The sequence below is a fragment of the Primulina tabacum genome, chromosome 4 (assembly GCF_025594145.1).
Source record: "Primulina tabacum isolate GXHZ01 chromosome 4, ASM2559414v2, whole genome shotgun sequence".
Classification (NCBI taxonomy): domain Eukaryota; kingdom Viridiplantae; phylum Streptophyta; class Magnoliopsida; order Lamiales; family Gesneriaceae; genus Primulina; species Primulina tabacum.
In genome coordinates this window covers 9,021,417-9,027,416 of record NC_134553.1, presented here as the reverse complement: position 1 = coordinate 9,027,416, position 6,000 = coordinate 9,021,417, and positions in this window count along the sequence as shown.

The window sequence follows — 6,000 nt, the reverse complement described above, 5'->3', positions numbered from 1 at the left end:
ATATCAAGTAATTATATCAATAATTTTAAAATTAATATATAGTTCAAAATTCAGGCGTTTATTATTTCTCATTAACAATTATCCATACGCTTAATTATGTTCCTAATGCAAGATAAATAAAAAATATATAATATAATATGTGGAGAAATCGAGTGAGATTTCAAAAAAACAAGAACAAGGATAAGCCATAGGATATATGATACATCAAATAAAAGTCATCATCTTACTATTATATGGACTTGTTACCCCTCACAAGGTGGCCACTAACAATAATGCACATCTTTAAGTCGAGTCATTGGACTAAGCAATAAACATCAAATGAAGAGAATAAAACTAAAAATATCTATACGCAAGTGAGGTTAAAATATATTTGCATGGGATAACAAACAAGCATAACTTTGAGAGTTCTTGTGAATGAGCGATTAAAAATAACAAGCTCCAAATCAAAGAAGACTTCTTATCTACCACTGAAATTAGCAAAATTTAGTTGGCATTTTTCTCTGTTTATTTATGAGCTACCTTTTTTCCTGAATGAGAAAAAATATATAATATACTACCGTTAACAATGCCACAAGGAATATGGATTATTAATACAAGTCCTAGATCGCCAATACACACCAGATTGAAAATAATTACCTCGTGCCTAACACCAGACTGCCACTTGGTCAGTTGCAAATTTGCCATCTCTCTTGTGGTCCTTGATGACAATAATCACAAGAAACATGACTTGCATTTCAAGGCACAGTTCTTTAAAATTAATTTTAGAATGTACATTAAGAGTTTTGCTTTTATAAAATATTGAGTTTCTCAAAATATGGATTTGATATCTAATATTTAAAAAAGTGTGTTTCCTAATGAAAGATTAATTTTTCTTATTTTGTAGGAATCTATTCTAGGAATCATGTCAATATCAGAGCAAGTATCTATATATTGAAGAATAGTTGTTGCACAATACGTGAACGACATATGAGAGAACAAAGAGAGAATATATGAAAGTTCGGATAATTTTCTGAAGAACTCGCAAAGACGCATCATTGTTTCACTATATTGTGGTGACATGTTGTAGACACTTGAAGACAACACACACTAAGTGTTGATTGAAGAATTGTTTTGTTTTTCCAATTTTCTATTACACAATTAATTTACATTTTGTGTTTTGGTTATTTTTGTTATTCATATTTTAGGATGCAATTTACTTCCTTGACATATTAACGAAGATAATTTTTCTTTTCTCCACTGACATTTGTTTTGTAAACTCGATTTCTTTTCTAATTATTATTTTGTCATGAGACATCGCACAAGTGAAGTGTGTTCACTTGTGCTGTTGTGCTTAATTATATTTTTTCTATTTTTAATTAAGTTATTTATTTATGTGTTATATTATTATGCTGCATGTTGTCATGAGATGTTACAACATTCAAGTTAACAATTATATCTGATATACCCAATTCTTAGTATTATGTTAAAACAAAATTCTTTCATTTGGTATCAGAGACCAAGTGTGATTCTAGGTATTTTTGTTTAACAAGTAAAAATTCAATGGATGTTTCATTTACCAACGCTGTATTAAGACCACCAGTCTTGGATGGATCCAACTACGCTATTTGAAAAGTTAAAATAAGATTCTATATCAAATCCATAGATGAAAGAGCATAACAACGATTTATCAACTGTTGGAATCCACTAAAAAACGTTGATGAAGATGGTAACATTTTGATCAAACCAAAAAGTGAACGCACAACTGATGAAGTCCGATTTTTGAACTACAATTCAAAGGCTCTCAAGGATCCACTGAAGACGATGATCTTGTTGCTGCTGATAGTGAAGACGTTGAGCGTGACAACATTGATCATGAAAATTATGATTTGAGCAAAGCCTTCTCTAAAAAGTTTTACACTGAAAAATCTCTGGTTCAGTGGTCTGTATAAGCCAACCGAGAGTTCATCGATGAGAAGAACATGGATATCGATGCTTTTTTTAGGCAGAATCTGGTGGTTTTTCTCAAACTTCACGATATATTTTATGTTGTTTCTGTTGTAACCCCGTACTTTCACGAGGCTATTCTTAAGTTCTACACCAATCTCTCACCCAATGTAGGTGATGAGAGGTCAAGCAAGTTTGGAAAAGTGTTTGTAATAAAGTTCACGATTTCAGCCTCGCAATCATTGACAACCTCTATCATACTCCAATCGATGTAGAAGAATGCCTTCAACTAGAAATTCATGAGGTTGCCTCGGTATTAATCGGAGGCTTGATCACTTAGTTCACATTGCATACAAGCTATCTTTATGTAACCAACTTGAAATATTTTTACTCAGTTCTTCACAAAATTGCTATATGCAATTGAACTCCTTCAACCAATTTTACAGTGGTGATGAGGCCACAAGCCTTGGTTCTGTTTTCTATTGGTACTCATAGTTCCTTCAATTTTGGTAAAATGGTCTTCAAAACAATCCTCCAATTTGCCGAGTGAGTTTTAATATCGTCCAATTTTTTTCCCTCATTGCTTCATGGGATCCTTGAGTTTCAAAGATTCATAAGAGACATTGATGAGGAGTTGTCCGATGTAAGTGATTTGCTGAAGATTACCCTTATCTTGTTCAAATCTAATCGGAATATAGATTTCCCTTGGTCTGAGTCACATGTTGCCCTAGATGTTGGTGCCACGACCTCATCATCTGACTTCATACTGATCACTCCAGCACATATACAGGCTCAGATTGATTTTGCCCTCAAACAAATTGTTCAAGCCAAATAGTTAATTGTTCATTATGAAGCCAACTGGGGGAATATCGCCTCTTTTTGGATATGGTTGTCCATTCTAGACAGAGATATGAGTGGTGCGCAAACTTCGGAAGTGGGACCATAATTGAAAAAGAAAGTGATAACACTGAAGATGAAGTTGCTAACACTGATAGTGATCTGTGATTTTATTTTTTCTGCTCTGAGTTTGTTTAGTTTTAAGCTCTTCTATGTTTCTTAAGTTATTGTTAATTCATTAGGTGTTAAGGTGTTTTTATTGCTATGCTCTGATTTAGTGCTAATTGGTTAATGTTTTTGTCCTCATGTTGTCAACACTGCTAACAACACTCAAGCTAACATGATCAAATTCAAGAGGATACATGTTTTCAAATTCAAGGGGAGTTAAATGGAGTTGCATGGAGTTGAATCAACTTGCAAAAAATTGTTTGTGCTTATTTTGTCAAGAAAGGCAAAAATGAGGAGAATGAAATGAAACTTGACTTGCAATGCAAGACACAATTTCTTAACATTCTTATTTTTTAAAGAAAATTGTACGTTAAGAGTTTTGTCTTTCTAGAACATTGAGTTTCTTAAACTCTAGATTTGATCTCTAATATTTAAAAGAGTTTGTTTCTTAATGAAAGACTACATCCTTATCTTGTAGGAATATATTTGAGGAATCTTATTAATATCAAATCAAATCTCTATATATCGAAGAATAGTTGATGCACAATACACAAGCGAGATATGAGAAAATAAAGAAAGAATATATAAAGCTCGAGAGAATTTTCTGAAGAACTCGCAAATGCGAATCATCATTGTTTCATTGTGTTGCTGTGACGCGTCAGAGACATTCGAAGAAAACACTCGTACAAAATGTTGATTGAAGAATTGTTTTGTTGCACCAAATTTTCGCACATAGATCTGCATTATTGTGTTTTGATTATTTTTGTTATTGCTACTTTATGATGCAATTTACTTCCTTGACTCGTTAAGAAAGATATTTTTTCATTTCTTCACTAGCATTTGTTTTGTAAACTCGATTTCTTTTTAAATGATTATTTTGTCGTGAGACGTCGCACAGTTGTGCATAATTATCCATGTGCTATTTTTAATTAAATTATACACATAATGTGTTATATTATTACGCTGCATGTTGTCATGAGGTGCTATAGCATCCGATACAATACTTATATCTGATACATGTAATCCTTACTATTTTGTTAAACAAAATCCTTTCACCCCTTAACAGCCGCAACAATGCAGATAGACCAAACTGTATTTGCTTCTTTTTCATGGGCATACAAAGAAATAACTCGCCTTCTCCACCAAGTTTCAGAAGGAATGTTATAATCATCATGATTGTTTCCATCAACAGGTTGATACCTAAGATTATCCACCAAGTCATCTTCATTCTTCAGATAAGCTTTTTCTCCTTCCTCCACAATCAACTGAGAAACATCGTTTTTACCTCCCATTTCATTTTGTATCTCGACATATTCAAGTTCCAAAGGCGGATTCTCATGCTGACTTGGAGGGAAAATGAAATGACCTGACATGAACAAAGTAGTAGAAGTTTAGCCTCATATTCTAAGGAGCATACCAGAAAAAGAAGAATGAATTAAATCAGAATATGAGTTAAACACAGTTACAAGAACATTAAAACAAACCAATCCAACAATTCTAAACAACGCAAACCATTGCCAACTCAAAATTCAAATCCATCCACACTTCAATCCATTCACGACACTTTCGACTCATCCACAGTGACAATAATCAACAGCGATAAGAAAAATTAATAGATTACAAGATGAAAATGGAAGAATCGTATCAGTTCTTGATTGCCAAATGGTTATTTTTGTGCCAAAGTGCATAACAAGACTACAAGAGTCAAAAAATGTGTGGTGTGTTGCAAACAAAAATGCTTTTTAAGTAATATGTCATTCAATACAGCTCAGACACAAGTCCATCTCCGACATTGCAATAATACATACATATTTGCTTCAAGTTTGTAAGTCAAAATAGGCAAACAGAGATGGTGAAAGAGAACATGTTATTATGCCACTTAAGTCTTAACCTTGAACACATCAAAGCATCAACTTGCATTTTACTAGGATTTGCGTCTTTTGCCACAACTTTTCTTTTGGTTTAGCTTGAAACATGCTAACTTAGTGCATGCATAATTCAACACAAAAATTGCGTCTAATCTAAATCAAAATTCATTGTAATAAAAATTCAAACCAATTTCCTCAAACAATCAACTTTTAACTAACATGTCAAGAATCTTCAAAAACAATTCCCTCTTAACACTCATTCCCCATACTACTCCTTCCAACCATAAAAAAAAAAAAACTTGCAACCTTGCAATTTTTTAGAAACAAGAGGCAATTCAACAAGCACTAATACAATTTCGGTTTTTAATATAAAATTTCGATTAACCGAACAAATCGAACTTTTATTAAAAAATTAATATTATTATTTTTCTAATAAAATCTATAAATATTACAAATTTTTAATAAAATTTTGCTTGACAATAGAACAAGACTTATAAACATATATACTTTTTAATAAATAAAATTTAAATTTATTTAATTCAATTTTTATATTGAATTTTTTCAATTAAAATTTTATTTTTTAAAAAAGTTCTAAAAAAATAAACGATTTTTTTTTTCAATTTTATTTGCATATTAAAGTTCGGTCAGTTCGATTTGTCAAAAAAAAAATTGGTTAATTCGAGTTTAAAAAGTTCAATTTGACTGTAACCATATGTTCACCCATCTTATTGTCTAATCAGGACGAAGTCGGTCCAGATACTTTTAAATCTTGGCTCCACCTCCGCTTGATTGTCTTGTTACACAATTCAGTTATGTGAACAAGTATTTTCTCCATGTGTGGAAGAAATTTCAGAGAAAGTAAAATTTTTTTGACTAAAGGGTAGTCGGAACAGCAAGAAATGTATACATTAAATACGGTATAGTAATTACTGGTTTTATCGGCCATAAGTTTTAATCGCATGGGAATGCTTAGTGGTGTTGGCAATAGGTGGCAGACTATATTTATTAGGGTTGGTGGCAAAAAGGTTTATAAAACGTGGGTTGGCATATTTGACTAATAATTTAGACAAAAGAGGCGTTTAAACGCGTATTCACACGGATAAGGGCTCTATAAATTGACTCCTCTCCCCTCATTATGAAATCATTCATTCTTCGAGTTTTAATTTCTCTCATCATATATATAGCATTTGAGTGCTTAGTTCTA